This window comes from Lithobates pipiens, unplaced genomic scaffold, assembly GCF_037356315.1.
Source record: "Lithobates pipiens isolate NorthernLeopardFrog02 unplaced genomic scaffold, aLitPip1_a1.2 Scaffold_25, whole genome shotgun sequence".
NCBI lineage: Eukaryota > Metazoa > Chordata > Amphibia > Anura > Ranidae > Lithobates > Lithobates pipiens.
In genome coordinates, this window is record NW_027507787.1 from 99,575,269 (window position 1) to 99,600,576 (window position 25,308).

Consider the following 25,308-nt stretch of genomic DNA (forward strand, 5'->3'; position numbering starts at 1 on the left):
GCAGCTCAGTTTCAGGGTCTAGGAAATCTTCTTATAGCCTCGGCCATCTTTATGTACAGCAACAATTCTTTTTTTTCAGATCCTCAGAGAGTTCTTTGCCATGAAGTGCCATGTTGTGCCATGTTGAACTTCCATTGACCAGTATGAGAGAGTGAGAGCGATAACACCAAATTTAACACACCTGCTCCCCATTCACACCTGAGACCCTGTAACACTAATGAGTCACATGACACCGGGGAGAGAAAATGGCTAATTTGGTCCAATTTGGACATTTTCACTTAGGGGTGTACTCACTTTTGTTGCCAGCAGTTTAGACATTAATGGTGGCTGTGTGTTGAGTTATTTTGAGGGGACAGCAAATTTACACTGTTATACAAGCTGTACACTCACTACTTTACATTGTAGCAAAGTATAATTTCTTCAGTGTTGTCACATGAAAAAATATAATGAAATATTTACAAAAACGTGAAGGGTGTGCTCACTTTTGTGAGATAATGTATATATATATATATATATATATATAGATAGATAGATAGCGCTACCTCTGTAAGGGCTGCTGGTAATAGCTGATTCTTCCCTAATAGTATAGAGGCGGCCCGCCACCATAAGCACAAGTCTATACACTTCAGATGTAATAACTCAGTCTAGACCAGGGATGTCTTTTTGAAATATATTGCTTGAAGAACTTTAAACAGGAGAGGGGTTAGGGCATGGGATACTCCAAAAACGCTGCACAGTAGCAAGAGAAGACGCTTCTCTAGGATCACACTCCAGTATTCTGACAGGGGAACAGCTAGTATTCTAAGACCCTGTGAGAGGTGTCTCAGTCCACAGCTTCGTCTGTCACTTATATCCTAAAAGTATCAGGAATCAATTCAGGGGCTGTCCTGGGAAGTCCCCAGGACAGCCATGCACCTCCCAGCTTCCTTTGGTAAATAGTCCAGTGATGAAAACAATCCTTCTCTGATCCCTATGGTGAATTCCCACAGCCAGCTTCTCAGAAAGATAATTCCAGGCCCTCAGCCCTGACACCTTTGAGGCCTCAAGAACAGCTACACAGTCCACAGGCTACCTCAGAGGGGCAGAAGCCTCCATAAGGCTTGTAACCTTCCTGGGGATCTCTCCAGGGCTTCACAATATTTATCACCCCAGCCACCTTCTGGAAACTCTTCTCCAGGGATTGACCAGGCCACGATAGATATTTAGGTTGGTCATTTGAATCCCCTTCCCTATGTTCTGGAAGCTTCCTCTTTAGTGGCAGGGGGAAGCAATCAAACTCCCATTTACTGCTGTTTTGACTGCAGAAGGAGCCAAAAACTAAATTTGCCTAGGACCCTACAATAGGATGGGTGCTACATCTTCATAAATGTAAAACAGGCAGCAGCTTTAAAACGATTACCTGCTTTTTTGGATATTGTAGGCTCAATTCACAAAGCTGACACACCATGATTAGGATTGTAATTTTCCAAAAATTACACTTATTTTCAGCAGATGTCAATGACATTTTATTTAATTATAAAGATTTGTTGAAGCTGTGTGAATTGAGCCTTAATTTTGCTTTCAAGGGCTTCTGTGTGAAGCTGACAGGTTCTATGACTGGCTCCTGACCTAGCTTTGCAAGTTCACCTAGAGGACTGTGACTTGGCAGGACAGTGACACTAACCACAAATGAAACTGTCAGTAACAAAATAAAAATTTCAAAAAAATCACATAATCACTTTAGATTTATGTGTTTATGCAACATTTTACGGGAAATTATTCAAAGTATTTAGACGATTAAACAAGTTATGTTCCTCTGAAGGAGTTATAACTTGGAAAATGGCAAAGGGACTAAAGTAGACCTTTTGAAAGCATATATCAGGAATACTTTATGGTGTGTCCTTAACCCTTTCACGCCTAAGGGTAAAACAAATGTTAATGCCAAAGTACAATTTTGCAACTTTGACATGTGTTAGTAAAACAAAACATATCATTACTTACCTACCTTGTGCATCCAGGTGGATTATACCTTGTTTTTTTCAGGACAAATTGGGGTTTCATTTGGAGGTAAATGGTAATGGATATCTCCTGATTTTTATTTTTTTTTATGAAAAAAAAGAAAAAACTGTCCCAAAATAGTAAAAAAAAAAAAATATATATATATTTTTTTAAATATAGCTGTATATTCCTTGTTACTACCGTAACCTACCACCAGAGAACAACCCAAAATAAATTTAGTTTTTTTAATCCTAAATTTTTGTTTTTTTTAATCCTACCTAAAAACCACTGATACTAACACTGATACTAATTTATAAAAACATTTTTTTTTTAAATCCTGCCTAAAATATACTGACTATGACCTTTGACCCTTACCTTTGACCCTTACTTGACCCAAACATCAACTCTGGCACTGACCTAGATGTAACCTTAAGGCCAGGTTCAGTGCGTTCGTGCTCATTGGTTCAGGTGCGATTCAGATCCAAATTTTTGCCTGAATTCGCACCTGAACCAGACCCAAAAAAGCACAGGACTATTATGGAATTTGCACTGCAGCTGCCCCGGACATGTGTGATCCAGCTCTATTGAGAGTTGCATTTTTTATGAATTGGAAGCAGTAAAAAAACACATTCAAGTCGCACATATGTGAACCCAGAGTGATCTAGGTTTTTTTTCCTTTCTTTTTTACACACAGTTATTTATTTATCTCTCTCTGCAAGGAGAGAAAAAGATCCAATGTATTTTTCCTCTCCATTCAAGGATAGAGAAACACAGGGTTTGTCTACTCATTGACTGATCACTGTAATAGCCAAGCAAAGACTATCACAGCACAAAGACTATCACAACGGTTCCTGATCATTCGCACAGGTGGTGTAGCATGCTCCCGGCACAAAGACAGATACGGAAAACAGCCCAGTCTAGTGAGGCTGCATACGGTGCCTTGAAAATTTTTCCATATTTTGTTATGTTACAACCAAAATTGTAAATATATTTTATTGGGATTTTTTGTGATAGACCAAAACAAAGTGGCACATAATTGTGAAGTGGAAGGAAAATAATAAATGGTTTTCACATTTTTTTTACAAATAAATATGTGAAAAGTGTGGTGTGCATTTGTATTCAGCCCCAATGAGTCCATATTTTGTAGAACCAACTTTAGCTGAAATTACAACTGCAAGTCATTTTGGGATGTCTCTACCAGCTTTGCACATCTAGAGAGTAACATTTTTGCCCATTCTTCTTTGCAAAATAGCTCAAACTCTGTCAGATTGGATGGAGAGCATCCGTGAACAGCAATTTTCCAGTCTTGCCACAGATTCTCAATGGATTTAGGTCTGGATTTTGACTGGGCCATGCTAACACATGAATATGCTTTGATCTAAACAATTCCATTGTAGCTCTGGCTGTATGTTTAGGGTTGTTGTCCTGCTGGAGGGTGAACCTCCGCCCACGTCTCAAATCTTTCACAGACTCTAATGCTATTTACACACCAGGGTGTTGGGGTTGTCAACGGTAAACGCTCAAATTGGTTTGAAGAAGGTTGGGCTCGGAGGGAACTTGTGATAATAGCGAATTAATATTCGCTATTGTCTTGCGACTTGTGGATGTGGAAGCCATGGAGGGGGGAGTGCGGGGGGGGGGGGCTGGAACCGTCACCGTGGAGAGTCTGAGTGCCGGTGGACCTCATACGGGGTTTGTTTGCCACCCCCCAAAAAAGAGTTTAACACCAGCTGCCACTGGTAAGGAAATGGGCTGGGTGACAGGAATGATCAGGGCAATCAAGTTGTTAACTGTGTGTGTTAACAATATGTGCTGATTTTACTCACAGACTGCCTGGCTTTTCTTCCTGATTTCAGCTCTGAGCGTAGGTAAAATCAAGGAGAAGAACCAGCTAGGTCTCTGTGCTGTGGTTGGCCCCAACCATCAGCAGGTTCACAGCCAAAATCATTGGCTGCGAGCCTGCTGACAAACTGCTGCTGTGTGTCCAACCACAGTACAAGAAGCAGGGGGCACGCGTACCTGTAAAACAGGGTCGCAGGGGGGACAGAAAAGCTGCCGGGAAGCAGTATATGTTAAGCTACTGCTCAGCAAGTGGTTGACCACTTGCCACCCACCCACCCACCATCAAATGACGGCAGGGAGGTGTGGCTCTCGTTCTGGGGTGACGTCATATGACGTCGTCCCCAGAACGGGCGCTCTTGCATGCTCTTGCTAGGACATGGCATGACCCTAATCTCTGTAAAGAGCCTATGATGCAGCTCTTTAATCATGTGATTGGCTGTGTCCAATCATAGCCGATCACATGTAAACACGGAAGTACCGGTAATCGGCTCTCATCGCCTCACACTGACAGAGTATGTGGCGAGGAGAGCCAATCAGCGGCATCTCCTCGCAGGGGACAGCAAGACAGGTAATGATGATCAGTGCCCTGATTAGAATAAAGTGCCAGCAGTGCCAGGATTCAGTGCTCACCAGTGCCAGCAATCAGTGCCCACCAGTGCCAGCAATCAGTGCCCACCAGTGCCAGCAATCAGTGCCCACCAGGTGCAGCAATCAGTGCCCACCAGTGCCAGCAATCAGTGCCCACCAGTGATGCCAGTCAGTGTTGGCTTTCACTGCCTATCAGTGCCCACCAGTGCCGCCTATCTGTGCCACCTATCAGTGCCCACCAGTGCCATCTATCTGTGCTGCCTATCAGTGCCTACCAGTGTCGCCTATCAGTGCCCATCAGTGATCACAAATGCCACCTATCAGTGCTGCCTATCAGTGCCCATAAGTGTGGCATATTAGTGCCTCCTCATCAGTGTCACCTAATCAGTGCCACCTCATCAGTGTCCATAAGTGCCACCTCATCAGTGCCCATTAGTGCAGCCTCATGAGCGGACATTAGTGAAGGAGAAAAATGACTTATTTACAAAAATTTACTGACAGAAACGTTTTTCTTTTTTTAACCCCTTCAGCCCCGGAAGAATTTACCCCATTCCTGACCAGAGCACATTTTGCGATTCGGCGCGGTCGTGCGACATGGCTCCCAAACAAAATTGACATCCCTTTTTCCCCATAGAGATTTCTTTTGGTGGTATTTGATCACCCCTGTGGGACAATTTTGAAAAAAACACATTATTTTTTACATTTTGCTATAAATATCCCCCAAAAATATATAAAAAAACATTTTTTCCCTCAGTTTAGGCCGATAAGTATTCTTCTACATATTTTTGGTAAAAAAAAAAAATCGCAAGCATCATTTATTGATTGCTTTGCTTAAAAAGTTATAGCGTTTCCAAAATAGGGGATAGTTTTATGGCATTTTTATTCATTTTATTAATTCTTTTTTTACTAGTAATGGCGGCGATCTGTGATTTTTTTATCATGACTGCGACATTGTGGAGGACACATCAGACATTTTTGGGACCACTGTCATTTATACAGCAATCAGTGCTATACAAATGCACTGATTCCTGTGTAAATGACACTGGCAGTGAAGGGGTTAACCACTAGGGGGCAGTGTAAAGGTTAAGTGTGTCCTATGGAGTGTTTCTAACTGGGGGGGGGGGGCATGGCTACATGTGAAAGGTCACTGATCTCTGGCGGATGGCCTGGGTGGATAGGGGGTGAAAGTGTCCAGTATTGACGTGGTTAAACTCAATTCATTATTGTCTTCAAGGTCACAGCAAATCTGACTTTCTCATAGAAGTTTTATTTGCCTTTGATTAAATTTCCTTATCAAATTCACACAACAAACAAACACTTATATATGGAAAAAATATGTAATGTTTCCCTTTAACCTATTAAATGTCTTTAGTAATTAAAAAAAAAAGCCATATGAGTAAATTAGATATATGAGCACATGAGTTAAATAGGGGACATTTTCCTTTTTTTTATATCAATCCCTTAAGACAATGAGGACACTCTATTTTTCCCTTTCATGGTCATCACACTTCCCTGACACTCATTCACTCCCTTCCAGCTAGTCTGGAGACTTCACTCTCAGGGAATTGTTTACAAGATCACAGCTCTGGCTCAGCCAAATGGCTCTGTGGCTTTCTCAGCTGAAGCATGTAATGTCTTTAGAATGAAGCCTGCCGCCAGTGGTCATTCTCATTACTGCCTGCTCCATGAATGGCCTATTCTCTGGGAAGGAAGAACGACTGAAGCCAGAGGCAGGAGAGTGATCGCTAACAAGGCACTCGGATTAATTAGGGTGACTGTAATAGATTCTCATTGCATTGTAAAAAAAAAAGACATGCAAGTCTTTGTACATGGGGTTATATCAGAACCCGTCATCCAACCGGATCTGTTTCTCAAGCTTGGGAAAAAAGTTATCAATGGGACATTTTGGTTAAAAAAGAAAACCTGTTTTCGAGCAGTTATAATGGCCAGGGCCTGCTTGTAAAAGGTCTTCCTCTTCTGTATAGCCAGTCCTGTCCTGCACTGATTTACCATTAAAATCGTAACCTCATTTTCTGAGGTTGTGAATACTTCCTTGTGCACTCCGAATACCTCCTCCTGACACATGCCTGAACTCTGAATGCCAGAAACTGGAAGCACTTGGGTAGAGGAGAAGTTTAACAATAGGGTAAAGAGTGGCAGGCAAATCTGTTAAAGCCAAACGGTTAAATACAAAAATGCAATACATTATACAAATGATTTGAATTTCTGTCCAGCCAGTCCTGAGATTTACACAGCTCTGCCATGTAGCACGGCCCTCACTGGTTAAACAGAAAAATGTTCTTTGCTACAGTTAAAATATATGTAAACACTCACCTTGTAAAACAACCCATTTTGGTTTAACCACTTGCCTACTGGGCACTTAAACCCCCCTCCTGCCCAGACCAATTTTAAGCTTTCGGTGCTTTCACACTTTGAATAACAATTACTCAGTCATGCAACACTGTACCCAAATATTTGTTGTCCTTTTTTCATACAAATAGAGCTTTCAAGTGGTTGTAAACCCTCCCCTACAACTTTGTCCCATGTGAATAAGCATAAAAAATACCCTAATAAACACTGCTTGTAGATATTTCCTTACTTGCTTAGTATTGTTGCAATCTTTTTTGTTCTTTAGAATGACGTCACTGAGCATGCCCAGATCTCCCCTGATTTAACGCACACTCTCTATGTCTTATCTATCTGTTATCAGGACTTCTTACTGCACAGCACTGAACTCCCAGCAGGCTACAGTGTAAACCAGGGAATGGAACCGCAAGTCTTATCAGCTGAAGCTGATAGGACTCATACAGGCAAACACTAGGTAATCAGCACAAGTAAATACTATGAAATAAAACAAGTCAGCTATGAACAGGGAAGCAGGGTTGCCATAGAAACATTGGATTGAGAAGTAGGCTTGGTTAACAGTACAGGAAGTGCTCAATGTAAGGGCGGAAATACACTCCACTGTGGACTCAGAAAACAATACTTAAGATGGCGCTGCCTAACCCCTGGAAACAAGTTTTTTACACCCCTTTCACCCAGGGCGTTTTGCAGGTGCTATAGCGCTAGAAATAGCGCCTGCAATCCGCCCTAAAGAAGCTGCACCATTGTGTGTAGTGTGAAAGCCCCGAGGGCTTTCACACTACAGCGGTGCGCTGGCAGGACGTCACAAAAAAGTCCTGCCAGCAGCTTCTTTGGAGCGGTGTGTTTACCGCTCCTTCACCGCTGCTCCCCATTGAAATCAATGGGGCAGCGCTGTATTGCCGGCGTATTGCCGGCGGTTTTAACCCTTTCGCGGCCGCTAGCGGGGGGTAAAAGCGCCCCGCTAGCTGCCGAAATGCGCCGCAAATCCGACGCAAAGGGCGGTGTGGTGTGAAAGGGGTCTTAAAGTTTCTTTAAACAGTAAGTAATATGCGATTTGAGCTGGATTAGAGAGGCTATAGTTTGATAATTACTTATTATAATGGACTAAATGAAAAATGGTATTTGATCACCTCTGGGTTTTTTATTTTTTGCGCTATAAATGAAAAAAGACCGAAAATTTAGAAAAAAAAACACATTTTTCTTTGTTTCTGTGATAAAATTTTGCAAATCATTTTTTTTTTTCATGAATTTTGGCCACAATTTATACTGCTACATATCTTTGGTACAAATAACCCAAATTAGTGGATATTATTTGGTCTTTGTGAAAGTTAGAGAGTCTACAAGTTGTGGTGCAAATCATAAAATATGGATCACACCTGATGTACTGGTGGCCTTTTCTTGCGACCCGAACAAGCCAGGAAATTACAAATAACCAATTTTTGGAAAGTAGACATTCCAAGGTATTTAGTAAGAGGAATGGTGAGGTTTTTGGTGTTGTAATTTTTTCCCCCAATTCTTTGCAAAATTAAGATTTTTTAATTTTTTTTCCCACAAAATTGTCATTGTAATAGGTTATTTCTCTCACATGGCATGTGTATACCACAAATAATGTCCCAAAATACATTCTGCTACTCCTCTTAAGTATTACGATACGTGTGGGACTTTTTCACAGACTGGCCACATAGAGAGGCCCAACATGCAGGGAGCGCCATCACATGTTCTAGGAGCATAAATTACACATCTAATTTGTTGACTACCTGTTACACTTTTGAAGGCCCTGGACTCCAGGAAAATGAGATCACCTCTCATTGGACACGCCGATCGAGTGCTAAATGGCCACTGTGATTGGCTATTTAGCACGATTTGTGATTGGCTGTGTCCAAGGGACACGGCCAACACAGAACTTCCCTGATGCATGCCTGCCACGGCGCGCAGAGGGGAAGTAAACAGGAGGATATCCAGGGACGCCCCCCCCCCCCCCAGCAGTTAGCATCCGCGATGTAGCCGTCTTTTGGTTATAGCGCGGACGCGAAGTGGTTAAAATAGAAATGAAAGGCAAAATATTTCTGTATACATATAAAAACATGATAAATACCTTTGTAGCACCCTCTACCATAGATAGGTGCTAGAGTGAGGATTTTTTTGGTAAAGAACTGTCAGTACAGGTAAATTAAAGCAGGCCTATGCTGCAAGATAGGCCTTCTTGTTTTGATCTGGGGGCAGGGAGTGGTTAGTGTAGCAGTGGGTGTGACCACCTGTGCTTTGGTTCTGAGGTGCCTCTCCTGCTTCCAGGGAGAATGTTCTGGAAGAGGGGCAGGGCCTAGAACTGGAGTGGCAGGCAGCTCATATGAGGAGCCCTGACCAATCCCCAACTGGAATTGGCAGGGGGCAGGCCTCCCATATAAGCTGAGGTAGCAGGCCACTGGGGAGGAGTTGTCAGCCGGAAGAAGTGGAGAATGGAGTACTAGACAGCAGCAGGAGGGCACCCCACCCTTACATGGTCATGGGTGAAGTCCTCATCATTACACGGTCATTGATGAGGAGTTCCTGAAGCAGAGGGGCAAGAGAGGCTGTCGGAACGTACGGTCTGGTTAAGTTCTCCATCATGGACTCCGGGCAGAGAAAGGTCTGTAAGTGTACCACAATGGAGGGCTGGATGTGGAGACATGCAAGTCTGGGAGGGAACTTTGCCCTTACATGGTCATGGATGAAGTCCTCATCATTACACAGTCATTGATGAGGAGTCTTGGAACAGAGGAGAGACTGTGGGGAATAGTGTCAAATTGATGTGGCCCGAGGGTGCAGGATTTGCAGGCTGAACTAGCTGGGAACAGTAGTCCACCGTTCAACACATGCTATTAAACTACTAGGCCTCCAGGGAGAGGTACTGCAGACCTCTGGCCTAGTAGCAGCAACCAGTCAGCATTAGAGACTATTCAGAGTGGGATCTTTTGCATATAGAACAGGATGTGACAGGAAACGTAATGTGTTACAGAATAAGTTTGTGCAGGAGGGAAGGATTCCTGGGAGCAATAGTCTGCAGGAGTTACACAGAGGAGGAGCAATAATCTGCATAAAGATGCATGGAAGCGACTGTAGATGTTATATATGTGCATAATTTCTTCAAGGCTCAAACAAAGTTCTAATTGATCAATATGATGGCAAAGTAATTTGATCTATAGGCATCCCGTATATCTCTTTTTTTCTCCAACCAAGTTATATCCCCCAATAAACAAACACAAAACAAAGCAAAAGACTGTTCATTGTCTCAGAGGTGATATCTGGAGGTCTGGCAGCAGGGTGATATGGTGGATGTTAGTAACTAGTGGCAACACACTGCTACACCTTTTTTTCCCCTTTGTTATAAGTGACCACATGCCCTCTGTTCTCAGCTGCATAAGAAGTCAAGGAGGAGAAACAGCACTACAATGATCTTCCCAGCGAATGGCCGTGCAGGGGGGATGTGTCAGGGCAAGTCTGATCATTGGAGGAGAGCAAGCTGAGTTCTCAGCACAGCTAAAGAACTGACCATGGTGTGCTCTCATGCCTAATGTGGTCACTTTTTAATAGGAAAGCAGAGGGACTGGCAGGAACACCAGGGATTCCACACAAAGGAAGCAAAACAAAGAGAACGGGATACTTTTTCATACAAGTACGGTATGGTAGGCACATATCAAGAATATAAAATGTTGGGTTTACATATTTTTAAACCGCTTGCACAATGTAAACAAATGCCAGTTATCGGCATTCCTTTCCTCACACTGACAGCATGAGGAGAGGAGAGCCGATAACCAGCTTGTATGAAAGGGACATCTACACTGATAATCAGGGCACTGATTATCAGTGTCCTAATTATCAATGCAGTCCCAACAGTGCCTATCAGTGCTACCTACCAGTGCCCATCAGTGTCGCCTATTAGTGCAGCCTCATCAGTGCCCAGCAGTGCCCATCAGTGCAGCCTCATCAGCTCAATTTGTGTGAAAAGAATGATAAAAAATTGAATATGGGTACAGTGTAGCATGACTGCACAATTGTTATTCAAAGTGTGACAGCACTGAAAGCTTAAAATCGGCCTGGGGAGGAAGAGGGTAAAAGTGCTTAGTAGGCAAGTGGTTAAAAGCCAAGTTCACCTTTGGAACATATTACATGTTCCACCCGTATCTAGAGTGGAGCATGCAGCATCTTCCAGCTCATAATAAATGAAGAAAGTCGCGCTACGGACTAATTTCTAGGTCTGTGATAAAAAAACTGTGACAAAGGTGAATAAATAATTAAATTAATTAATTAATTAATTAATTAATTAATAAAATGAGGACGCTAATCAAGGGTTAGAGCTGCCAATGCCTGAATTCTCCCACCTTTAAATAAAGGGAGGGAGGTGTGAAATGAAAAATAAAAAAATGGGCTATGGCGCTAAACCCAATTTGTGTGCAACTTGTGCTTGTAGGTGTATGCGCATCAGATATGCCAGTGTTATCAAAGACGTCACTCTGACGAAACGCGTAGGGCGTAGCCACGTACGTGCACCTTCATCGTAGCCAGCAGCAGCAGTAGCGGACGGCGGAGTTTACTTTCGTTTTAATGCTTTCCGTATATGCACAATGTTATTGAACAAAATGTGAGTACCTTCCTTTTAATATTGAATAAAAGAATTTAAGAACGTACTTGCGCCATGGATATCTCTCTCTCTCCCCCATATGTATATAACCACTGAGAGTATTTGAATTAAGAAGTGAACACTCTCCCAGCGCATCAGCAGAAGCGTTTTGATAGCGACACAATGGCTTACATTGTGGAGGCCTGAATAACCCCTTGAGGGGACTGGATCTGGTGAGAGCAATCACATTTCCACACTACTGAGTGGTGCACCGGGGATGAATGGTTCCTCTCTAGATTGATCAGTTTGCACTAAGTCACCTCACTTTAATATCATCCTTCAAAGTACTGCAGCATGCGATTTTTAGCGATTTCAGAAAGTGTTTTTGGGAAAAGTTTCTTCAAAGGACTTTTTTAAGGACTTTACCACCACCTTGCTGCATGAACTTTGCATGATTGCCGAGATTAGTTTAATTGCACTGTGAATTATTTTTATTTTTATTTCTATTTAGATTTTCATATTTCTATTATAATTTTTTTACTTTTACATTTACTTTGATATATGTATTTTCTGCACTTGTTCCAGTTGTTAGGATTTTCATAGACGTGTGTTACCACAACATTAGCACTTTACGTGTAAGTTTGATAACACTGGCATACCTGATGCGCATACACCTACAAGCACAAGTTGCACACAAATTGGGTTTAGTGCCATAGCCCATTTTTTAATTTTTCATGTTCCAGCTCATTCCTCCTCTCCCCCGAATTCCCCCCTCCCCTCACCCACTGTCACTTTTTAACCACTTGAGATCCGCGCTATAGCCAAATGACGGCATTAGCGCGGATCTACTTTTCCGGGACTACGTCTATTGACGTTGTCCCGGTTACGAGCGGCCTGCGCGCCCCCTGAGGGGCGCGCGCGGCGCGCTCTGTGATCGGCGAGTCCACGAGACTCGCCTGATCACCGATCCGTGCAAGGGGTCGATCCCGACCCCTTATCACGTGATCAGCTGTCAGCCAATGACAGCTGATCATGTGACAGAACGGAGCCGGTAATCGGCTATTATTCCTCCTCGCGCTGACAGCGCGAGGAGAGAAAAAAAAAGCCGATCACCGGCGGCCGTGATCGGGACATCAGTCCCGATCACGGCCAGCAATACAGCTGACCACCTGCCTCCTGCCAGTGCCCACCTGCCCACCGCAGTGCCATCCTGAATGAAAGTAAGTGCCCCCCATCAGTGCCACCCAGCAGTGCCCACAGCGCCACCCACAGTGCCACCCACAGTGCCACCCACAATGCCACCCACAGTGCCATCCAGCAGTGCAACCAACAGTGCCACCCACAGTGCCCACAATCTTCCTTAAAGGTGCTGCACCCCAGTGCCGCCCATCAGTGCCCAGCAGTGCCGCCCATCAGTGCCCAGCAGTGCCGCCCATCAGTGCCCAGCAGTGCCACCTATCAGAGCCACCTATCAGTGCCACCTATCAGTGCCCATCAGTCCCATCTATCAGTGGTACCTATCAGTGCCCATCCGTGCCACCCATCCGTGCCACTTATCCGTGCCACCCATCCATGCCATCTTATCTGTGCCCATCTTTGCCCATCAGTGCCGCCATATCTGTGCCGATCGGTGCCGCCTTATCTGTGCCTATTAGTGCCGCCTTAACTATGCCTATCAGTGCCCACCAGTGCAGCCTATCAGTGCCCACCAATGCAGCCTATCAGTGCCCACCAATGCAGCCCATCAGTGCCCACCAATGCAGCCATCAGTGCCGCCTAATCAGCGCACTTCAATGAAGGAGAAAAATTACCCGTTTGCAAAATTGTATAACAAACTATTAAAACATGATTTTTTTTTTTGCATCTTTTTTTGTTTGTTTAGAAAAAAATAAAACTCCGAGCTGTAACTAAATACCACCAAAAGAAAGCTCTATTTGTGGGAAAAAAATGATAAAAATTTCATTTGGGTACAGTGTTGTATGCCCGCGCAATTGTCATTCAAAGTGCATCAGCGCTGAAAGATGAAAATTGGTCTGGGACTGAGGGGGGTTTAAGTGCCCAGTAAGCAAGTGGTTAAAAACAGTGTGACTGAGCGGGCTCCACCCACAAAGCTGCATCATTTGTTCAGACTCCTGGGAATGAATAAACTACAAATGCTGCGGCAGACAGAATTTTAGTTTTTAACTGGATGCACAGATGAGCGCTCTTGTAGTTCATTGACATTGGGTGCAATGCTTTCCAGGCTCCTGCAGGAAAAATATAATAAATCCTTTTTTTTTTCCTGTAAAAATATGCGCATTTATAATTTTTTTCTCTAAAAGTAAACTTAGCCTTTAAAGTGTTACTAAACCCACAACAGTAAAATCCCTGCAACAATTAATTAATTTGCATCTTTTATATCTGCCTGGAAAATAGGTTTGTTTAAAAAAATGAATTTTTTGACAAATATTCGCTCATTTTCAATATGTGCAATTTATAAAATGCATTATATGATCTGTAAATTTTCCTGTTCCCTGATAATTATTTCCAGATTTTTTTTAGTTTGAAAAAAAAAACTGCAAAGTTTTTAAAGGGGGCAATTACACTAATATATTATTATTATGTCAAACATATTTTGGGGATATATTTTGTGCTGTGAAAATAATCACTTGCTATGGAGAAAAGAACTAAAAAATGTTGAAATTGACGTGCTTTGTTCTTTTAAATTAAATTTAAAGCGTTTGTTACTCCAACATTTCATATTCATATTTAAATTAGTCTTTGGAAAGAAAAGGGAAAGTAGAACAATTTGTTTTTTAATAACTGTAATTTATTTATTTTTTATGTATGCCAGTTTATCAACATATATTTTACATTTATTATTATTTAATATCTTCAGTACTGGCCACTTTCACCCCCTTAATGTCCAGGCCTGTTTTCAAATTTCAGCGCTGAACTTTGAATGACAATTGCGCGGTCATGCAAAACTATACCCATATGACATTTTTATAATTTTTTTCACACAAATAGAGCTTTCTTTTGGTGGTAGTTAATCACCATTGGGTTGTTTGTTGCTAAATAAACCAAAAAAGACTCAACATTTTGAAAAAAGTAAATAAACAAACTGTATTCTGCTAAATTCTAAGGAAAGTTATAGAGTCCACAAACTGGTATGGTTTGGAATGGAATGGTATATATATCTGAAGCTTGATTAGTCCTGATCTACTGACAGCCTATGTCATCTCTTGAGACTGGAAAACAGCAGGACCGTACAAATATCCCTCAGATTACCCCTTTTTGGAAAGCACACAGTCCAAGGTATTTAGTAAGAGAGAGAGAGACAGTTTTTTGAAGTTGTAATTTTTTTTCCCAATTCTTTGGAAATTAAAAAAAAAAAATGTTTCTCACTTTTTTTATATACTGTCACCAGTGCAGTACAGTGTTATCATATCACTGGCGTGTCAGTGATCAGGGACACTGACTGGTAAGAGTATGTAGAAAAATCATATTTTTTTTTAATTTTGTTCTTTTTTATTACATTTTGTTTGTTTTTGTTTTTTATGTTTTTTTTTTTTTTTAACACACTGTGACCAGAGCACTACAGTGTTACCATAGATAAGGATTTTTTTTTTACACATTATGATTGCTTATACCAGTGAATTTCACTGGTATAAGCAGCCATTTTTACTGAATGAAACTGGTTTATGCAGTGTTTACTACTGTGGTTAGCTGTGATTGGCCACAGCTAATCATCTGGTACAGATGGGCTGTGATTTGCTGATTAGTCTTGATTGGCTCTGTCTGGACCATGTGATTACTGTGACCAATCACAGCTAGCAGCACAATTGTACACAATAAATGGCACAAATAAAAGCCATACATTGTTTACAATTGTCATGTGATTGGCCACAGTGATCACATGGTACTGGCAGCAGGCCGGTACACTGATCAGTCATTGGACAGATCGCGTTTGAATGATGAATGTCCCACCCAATAGGTTGGGCGGGGAATGGTTAATTATATATATGATATTTTTATAGTATTATATTTATTATTTTATAATAATAATCATAATAATAATTGTTATCATCATTATTGTAGAGCCCTTGCCCTGGGCTGGCTAAATTTTGTATATATCTCTGCTGTAGTTAGCTGAGCTGCAATTTACTTTTTAGGTCTGATCAAGTTTATCCCTAAACCTGGTGGCTGATTGCGTCTGCTTGCCTCTGGAAGAATATCCTGGAATAGTGCGGGTGAATCAATCACTGAGGTATAAAAAGCCTGGGAAGCTAACCCATAAGGTGTGTCTGGGAAAAATATATTTGTTTGGGAGGATCTGTTAAGACCCCTCTCCCTTGGGGATTCCCCCCTGGGAGGAAGCATGTGTGTGTTCCAGACAAACTAATTCTTCTAGACCTTAGCAAGTGCTATAGGCTGAGGACTAAAAAGAAAACTTGACTGTGGAAGTAGGGCTGGAGTGGGAATCCTTTTACTGAAGCTGTTGCGGGGGAACTGGGCAGAAGCTGTGCCTGTACATTTTGAGTAGGACCTTTTGCCTATAGCTCCAGATATGGAAGTACTTCTTGAGGATGAAATGGCAGAAGTTGCTGCTTAAAAGAGAAGTATGGGTTTGGGGATTATTGTAGAATCATACGTACCTAGGTACCGATGCTCTATCTGTCCCCCGGCGCCTCTTCACTGAGAACCGAAAGATCGAACATAGCAGATGTCAGTCAGCAGCTCTCCTTCTCTGCTCCTCCATGCTCACTTGAGTGCTGAGCTGTGAAGGGGCAGAGAACGGCCATCTCCGTGGCTCACTGAGAGGCTGAGACGGCCATCAGTCCAAGCACCTGGCGGATCCAGACTCTTAGTGTCAGGATGACGCAGTGCCTGGACTGATCTGTGTGATGTCAGCAGAGAACGGACTTCAGATACCTCTCTGCTGAAAACAGGTCACAGGAGTTGCACTCCTGTGACCCATAGGAGAAGCCCAGCCATACAAGTTCAGTTTGGACTTCTCCTTTAACCACTTTCAGACCGGACCATTTTGCTGGTAAATGACCAGAGGTCTTTTTACACTTTGGCACTGCGCTGCTTTAACTGGTAATTGCGCGGTCATGCAATGTTGTACCCAAACAAAATTTGCGTCCTTTTCTTCCCACAAATAGAGCTTTCTTTTGATGGTATTTGATTGCCTCTGCGATTTTTATTTTTTGCGATATAAACGTAAAAAGACCGCAAATTTTGAAAAAAAATGATATTTTCTACTTTTTGTTATTAGAAAAATCCAATAAACTCAATTTTAGTCATACATTTAGGCCAAAATGTATTCAGCCACATGTCTTTGGTAAAAAAAAAAGTCAATAATTGTATATTTATTGGTTTGCGCAAAAGTTGTCACATCTACAAACTAAGGTACGTTTTCTGGAATTTACGCAGCTTTTAGTTTACGACTGCCTATCTCATTTCTTGAGGTGCTAAAATGGCAGGGCAGTACAAAACCCCCCCAAATGACCCCATTTTGGAAAGTAGACCCCCTAAGGAAATTGATAAGAGGCATGTTGAGCCCATTGAATATTTTATTTTTTTGCCTCAAGCGATTGAATAATGACAAAAAAAAAAAATTTTTTTTTTTTTTACACAAAGTTGTCACTAAATGATATATTGCTCACACATGCTATGGGCGTATGTGAAATGACACCCCAAAATAAATTCTGCTGCTTCTCCTGAGTATGGGGATACCACATATGTGGGACTTTTTGGGAGCCTAGCCGCGTACGGGGCCCCGAAAACCAAGCACCGCCTTCAGGCTTTCTAAGGGCGTAAATTTTTGAGTTCACTTCTCACTACCTATTACAGTTTTGAAGGCCATAAAATGCCAAGATGGCACAAAACCCCCACAAATGACCCCATTTTAGAAAGTAGACACCCCAAGCTATTTGCTGAGAGGCATGTTGAGTTCATGGAATATTTTATATTTTGCCACAAGTTGCGGGAAAATTACAAACTTTTTTTTTTTTTTTTTTTTTTTAACAAAGTTGTCACTAAATGATATATTGCTCATGCATGCCATGGGCATATGTGAAATGACACCCCAAAATAAATTCTGCTGCTTCTCCTGAGTACGGGGATACCACATATGTGGGACTTTTTTGGAGCCTAGCCGCGTACGGGGCCCCGAAAACCAAGCACCGCCTTCAGGCTTTCTAAGGGCGTAATTTTTTGATTTCACTCCTCACTACCTATTACAGTTTTGAAGGCCATAAAATGCCAAGATGGCACAAAACCCCCACAAATGACCCCATTTTAGAAAGTAGACACCCCAAGCTATTTGCTGAGAGGCATGTTGAGTCCATGGAATATTTTATATTTTGCCACAAGTTGCGGGAAAATTACAAACTTTTTTTTTTTTTTTTTTTTTTTCACAAAGTTGTCACTAAATGATATATTGCTCACGCATGCCATGGGCATATGTGAAATGACACCCCAAAATAAATTCTGCTGCTTCTCCTGAGTATGGGGATACCACATATGTGGGACTTTTTGGGAGCCTAGCCGCGTACGGGGCCCCGAAAACCAAGCACCGCCTTCAGGCTTTCTAAGGGCGTTACAGTTTTGAAGGCCATAAAATGGCAAGATGGCACAAACCCCCCCCAAATGACCCCATTTTGGAAAGTAGACACCCCTAAATTTAGGGGTACACTAGTGAGACTAGGTAATAAATGGCGGGTGCCCTGAAACTATAAAAAAATAACTAACCAACCAGCGTCACCTGTAACAGTTATATGGTGATCACTGGTGAAAGGGTTAACTAGGGGGCAATTAGGGGGCTTTATGCGGTAGTATATGGGGGTCCCTGGCGCTATAAAAAGCTGCAGCGAACCTAAATACCTACCTGCCTAACTAGCGTCACCTGTGACACTAATACAGCGATCAGAAAAACGATCGCTTATTAGGCTGGGTTCACACTGGAGCGATGCGGGAACGCCACGAATGCGCGGCGGGTTCCCGCATCGCATGCCTCCCGGCGGCAGTTCACACTGCCCTATGCGAACTGCTGGGAGTGTCAGTGAAATGTTACTGACACCCCCAGATCAGTTCGCATATCGCAGTGCGATCTGCAAACTCGGATCGCATGGTGTGAACACCCATGCGATCCGATTCTGCTGCGGGCCAAAAAAAGGGTCCCGTGCGAATTTGCGGCGGGTGCGGCGGGTGCGGCGAATGGCTGAACTCGAATCGCACAGAGATCGGATGTGATTTGCACTGCAGTGCGGTGCGAATCACATCCGTTCTCATAAACCGCTGCAATGTGAACCCAGCCTTAGTGACACTGGCGATGGGGGGTGATCACGGGGTTAAACCTTTATTGGGGGGGTTAGGGGGGTACCTTAGAACTAAAGGGGGCTAACCCTAACTGCCCTAACAGTTATTAGTCACAAATGACACCCGCCGGGTGATCAGGGGGTTAAACCTTTATTAGGTAATAAATGGCGGGTGCCCTGAAACTATAAAAAAATAACTAACCAACCAGCGTCACCTGTAACAGTTATATGGTGATCACTGGTGAAAGGGTTAACTAGGGGGCAATCAGGGGGCTTTATGCGGTAGTATATGGGGGTCCCTGGCGCTATAAAAAGCTGCGGCGAACCTAAATACCTACCTGCCTAACTAGCGTCACCTGTGACACTAATACGGCGATCAGAAAAATGATCGCTTATTAGGCTGGGTTCACACTGGAGCGATGCGGAAACGCCGCGAATCCGCGGCGGGTTCCCGCATCGCATGCCTCCCGGCGGCAGTTCACACTGCCCTATGCGAACTGCTGGGAGTGTCAGTGAAATGTTACTGACACCCCCAGATCAGTTCGCATATCGCAGTGCGATCTGCAAACTCGGATCGCATGGTGTGAACACCCATGCGATCCGATTCTGCTGCGGGCCAAAAAAAGGGTCCCGTGCGAATTTGCGGCGGGTGCGGCGGGTGTGGCGGGTGCGGCGAATGGCTGAACTCGAATCGCACAGAGATCGGATGTGATTTGCACTGCAGTGCGGTGCGAATCACATTCGTTCTCATAAACCGCTGCAATGTGAACCCAGCCTTAGTGACACTGGCGACGGGGGGTGATCACGGGGTTAAACCTTTATTGGGGGGGTTAGGGGGGTACATTAGAACTAAAGGGGGCTAACTCTAACTGCCCTAACAGTTATTACAGTCACAAATGACACCAATGCAAAAAAAAAAAAAAAAAAATGACATTGGTGTCACTGTGACTGGGGGGCAGGGGTAATTGGGGGGGTGATCGGGGGGTAAAGGGGGGGTGTGAGTGTGCCTGGCATGTTCTACTGTGTGTGTGAGTGTTGGTGCAACTTACTGATCCGCTCTCCTCCGTGTCGGAACGAAAAATACCGACACGGAGGAGAGAATACATCACTTCCTCTCCTGTGTTTACATTACAGGAGAGGAAGTGATGTCACCGGGGATTTCTATTCGTCGGGAGCGATCGCGAGGGGGTGGCCATGAATGAATGGCCGTCCCCTCGTCCGGGATCGCTCCCGTACGAATACCGACCGCCGCAGGCACCGGGCGGGGGCCCGATCGGGCCCCCGACCCGCGGGAGGCAAGGGACGTACATGTATGTCCTTATGCCTGCCCGTGCCATTGTACCGACGTACATCGGCGTGCGGCGGTCGGCAACTGGTTAAGGAATGTAACTGCTCTCATAGGGTCTCAGATCTGCTGGCTGTTCCCTCTTATTCAGCACTGTTTTTGAGGCTGCTACTGTAGGGCCCAACACTACTAGAACCCAGACATTCAGGAAGCTGACCTATAAGACTCATGTGCCTTTGGGGTATATGGCATTTGTTCCAGATCTGCACTAAATCTTCAAAAGGCACCCCTGAACCCGAATTTGTCAGTGTACTACTGGCACTGAACACAGGCTGGGCAGCCTCTGAACAGGTAAGGGTGACCCAATTCTTTTCCAGGGGTCCTTTCAGGGGTTCATTGCTACATTTTCAATATATAATAGTTTACAAATAAACGTTTACTGAAATATGGGATGCTTTTGTATATTTTATCTTTAGAAAAAAAATTATTTTTGTTCTCAAAACTATGAAAGTTGTGTTATTGTATAGACCAGTGGTTCTCAACCTCAGTCCTCAAGTACCCCCAACAGGCCATGTTTTGGTAATTTCTCTTAGATAAAATAGCTGTCCAAAATACCAAGCCATTGTCTCTGATGTAAAGAACCTGTGCCAGATAAAGGAAAACCTGCAAACATGGCCTGTTGGGGGTACTTGAGGACTGAGGTTGAGAACCACTGGTATAGACAAGCAAAAATAAAAAGCCACTTATGAATACATATTACTTAACACTTTGTAGCGGCAGATGGAGCCACAAGGTCTGTTGACTATTGGTTTTCTGCAGTGCTTTTTCATTGCCGTAAAGATGTTACCTCCTTCTCTAGCTATTCTGCTCTGTTCAGAACACATATAAGCTTAATTTGTTGGAGTAAGGGATTCACACACAACTGAATGAGCTGGTGTGAAAGACATACCCCTTAACTACCGTATGTCTGATCACAGGGTCTCATGGATTTGCAATTAGAAAGAGGCAGTCAAAAAGACTACTGGGGTTTAGCATGCTCTCAAAATGCTATTTTTATGCTGTTTTTATGAAAAAATATTCAAGTAATAGATACATTATATAAAATATCGTTAAAAAATAAAATCGTATTGGTCAAACCCATTGTATTTTCCATGGGTACAGGGTACAGTTATTAAAAGGGTAACTCAACTTTTGTGGGAAAAAATATTCAAAAAAAAAAATTATACAATTGTGACATAAGCCATATTGTAATTTATTGTTAATAAGACCCTTTTCACACTGAGGCATTTTACTGCTATAAAAAGCCCCTGTAAAGCGTTTGAAAACTGCCTCCTATTCATTATAATGGGTGCTGTCACACCCGAACGGTATGATTGCGGAACGTTTGGAAAAGTCCTGCAAGCAGCATCTTTGGTGCGGTTTGGGAGCGCTGTCCCCTCCTGAGCCATACCAGGCTACGTGCCCTGCCCTCAACATGGGGGGGTGCTTTGGGGAAGGGGAGCCCTGTTGTGGTTTGTACTTTTGTTATTTTGCACAATAAAGTCGTTTTTTATTGGAGTGCGGCTGTCCAGACCTTTCCTCTTCTAATTGTGTTAAAAAAGGCCTGGATTCTTTCCTAAATATAAACAATATAACTGGGTTCTAACGTTTATAGGTAAAGTTGATCCAGGGAAAATCCGATAGTCTCTCGGGGGATCAGGGAGGAATGCTTTGCTGGGGTTTTTTTTTTTGCCTTCCTCTGGATCATTTGTAAGTGTAGGTTTGTGTATATGGGATTGTATTTTTTTTTTTTTTGGTTTAACTTGATGGACTTGTGTCTTTTTTCATCCTGATTAACTATGTAACTATGTAATGTGACTAGTGCATACTAAGCCCTTGTGCACACGGTCAGATAATCCGTCGGAATGTGTCCTATCGGACCGTGTTGTCGGATAATCCGACTGTGTGTGGTATGCATCGGACTGATTCCGCCGGAATATCCGTCGGACCAAATTTTCCAACATGTTGGAAATATTTTCCGACCAACTGGTCCGATCGGACATACTCCGATCATGTGTAGCCTACTCCGACGGACAAGGTGCCACGCATGCTCACATTCAAATTCCGACATGGAAGCGCTCGTTCAGGTAAAACTACTGCTCGTAAGCGATATAGCACATTTGTCACGCTGCAATGTTAAAAATTCTTTCATGAAGCGCATTCTCTTGTTCTTTACAATGCTGCAAGAACAAACTTCGTTTGATGCTCATAGTCACACACACTTCTCCCGAACGTATTTCATTACTCTTTTTTAACCATTTCAGCAATACAATTTTAGTTTGCGTCACATCTACACAATTTTAGATTTGGTTTATTCTTTTTTGGATGTTTTTTTATTTTTAATTCCAAAAAATCTCCTTTAGGCTAGGTTCACACTATTGCGATGCGGGAACGCCGCGAATCCGCGGCGTTTTCCCGCATCGCATACCTCCCGCCGGCAGTTCACACTGCCCTATGCGGACGGCTGGGGGTGTCAATGTTATGTTAATGACACCCCCAGATCCGTCGGCATATCGCAGTGCGATCTGCCGACTCGCACAGGAATCGGATCGCATGGTGTGAACCCCCATGCGATCCGATTCCGTTGCGGACCCAAAAAAGGGTCCTGTGCGAGTTTGCTGCGGGACAGCTGCGAGTTCAGCCATACTATCTGTATGGCTGAACTCGCAGTGCTACGGAGATCGGTTGTGATTTGCTGTGCGAATCACATCCGGATCTCCCCCCGCAGCAGTGTGAACCCAGCCTAAAAGACAGTTTGCTAATTTCTCCTTTTTTTTGGGGTGTTTTTTGTGTGTAAACTTACCACAACAACATTATTTTATTTTTTATCTTTGGTTTTTCTTTTTTAATCTACAGGAGGTTGTTTAGTGTTGGTACCCCTTGTTATTCATTTCGCTTTGTATTTTTGAAATGTACCTGCCTGCTCACAAATAAACTGGCCTTTTGGAAGGAAAACACATTACACAAGTATTTCATCAAACAAAAAAAAACGTTATTTTGGTCGCTATAAAATAAAAATAGGAACGCAGCGCTGGAGAAACTTCTTACTTTGGTGCAGCCTTTGGCCCCCAGGGCAGACATGAACAATTTAGAATAGAAAAATTGGTGGCCTGAGGAGTAGATATCTCAGGGAGAGAAGTCTGGTCCGAAAGTCCTAGAGAACAGGAAATTCAGATGCCATTTCTGTCCCCAGGATGTGGATCTTCAAGAGGCTGCATCTTCTGGCAGACCAGAACCCAGGCCATCACTCTCTCGTCTTCCTTGGGCACTTCCCACCAGGCATCCTTCCAGGCTGTGGCTCGGCTCCTGTAGTTGGGGCAGGAGGAGAAGGAGGGCATTGGTCGACCTCCTGGCTGCCACTTGCCACAGCCTCCCCCCGACTGAGGTCTTCCTGTGTATGAAAAGGGGACATAGTTTTAGTTTTTTGATCATCAATCACACCATTTTGTGCTCCTGGCTTTTGATAATTGAATGTTACCAAATAGAACAGACTATCATTCTGAGACCAGCATTTTTCTTTCCCGTCCCAATCATTTTTGGTCACTACTGTCTATTGAGATGTAAACCACTTTGAGAAATCACAACTTACTGATCAATAAGAACATCTAGTTAACATCATTAAATGTAACACAAGAAATATGTTCAACAATGCAATACTTGGCTCAAGCTGGGCCCCACCACATGCTGCTGCCTGGAAGGTCCAGGTTGGACATCAGAAGCCTCAGCTGGGGGTGAAGGATGCCTTGAAGGAAGACTGGAGAGTGGTGGCCTGAGTGGTGGCCTGGGTACCCCTTGGCCTACCAGAAAATGCAGCCGGTCAAAGTGCACCATCCTGGGGTGATAAACGGCATCTGTATCTCCTGCTCTCAAGGACTCCAGGTGCTTCTTTCTCTCCCTGAAAAATGTAATCCGCATGGCCCCAATTTTCCTATCCAGATAGTCCATGTCTGCCGTGGGGACCATGATCCGCACCAAAGAAAGCAGTTTCTCCAGTGCTGTGTTCCTCTTTGTTCTGTCGGCATAAAACTCGTTGTGGAACTGCCACAGGCAGGGCATCTCCATGTAGATTTCTAGGAATAGCCCCATAAAATTTTCATTTTGGAATGGATCCATATTGTCTGCAAGACACAACACACGACAAACCCTCAAATACTAATAATGCCATTAAAAACCCTCCTAATCTTGTCCCAACATCGGCCTAGATAGAAGCAGTCTAGTATAGTGAAGCACCAAGTTAAAAATGTTACCTTCGTTTCCACGTTCGTCACGTCCGCGCCTCACTCTCTTCCCAGATCGTATGGACGATACACGCGTGTTGCGTTTTATATACAGTGCGCATGCGTGAAACTCCTCCCGCCCCTGACGTTCTTTCCAGACTATTCCCCGCCCCTTCGCTTCTGGCACAGTGGGGAGAGCACATGGCGGAGAGAACGCAGGTGCGCACTAATAATAGTTCCACTAACGAGGAGGAGGGTGAGGAAAGCCCGGAGCCTGAATCGTCCCGATCCAGGAAGACAAGATTTAAGGCCTCAAATATGTCTTTTGGAGAGATGTTGGAGATGGTCGACATATTGAACAGGACCGACTATGATGGGAAGTTTGGACCTTTCCCAAACCCAAATATCAGAAAGGCCAAGATCATGAATAAAGCTGTGAAGAGTCTTCATAAGAATTTTGGGGTACACCGATCCAAGGATCAACTGAGAAAACACTGGTCAGACCTAAAACTGAGGGAGCACGAGCAGTACATAAGGATCAAGCGTGTTCTTAAAAAAAGTAAGTAGTTGTCGTGTGTTCATATGATTATTCTTGCTTGCATACTGCTCCATGTGCTTTGATTTCATGTTGTGCATTTTAAAATGGCCACTTTCAAGTTCATGGTTTCATTCGTTCTGCAGGGAAGTATTCCAGCTTAACAAAGTGTACCCAATAATGTTCTCACTTTGTAACTCGGCCCAAAAACACAATTGTACAACACTTCCAAGCAATGTTTCATATTCCTATTTCTGCCCTCTGTGTGCTAATTATTCTTTGTTTACATTCTCATAGGGGAGAGAAGACTCGGCAAGTATGAGGACACCAGGGACCACACCCCTCACAAAGAAGGGCAACTTCCAAAAGCAGAAACAGAGGAGCAGGAGCAGGAGGAGGAGGAGGAAGGAGAGATCGTGGAGGTTCGACAAATTGTCACCAAAACAGGTGAGTGTCGGAGAACACAGCTTCCGGTAAGCTCAGCAATGTATATCACCATATTTTTATTACATGGTGTGTTTGTTTGCTTTGTTTTGAAGGTGATGTGGAAGAAGATTCCC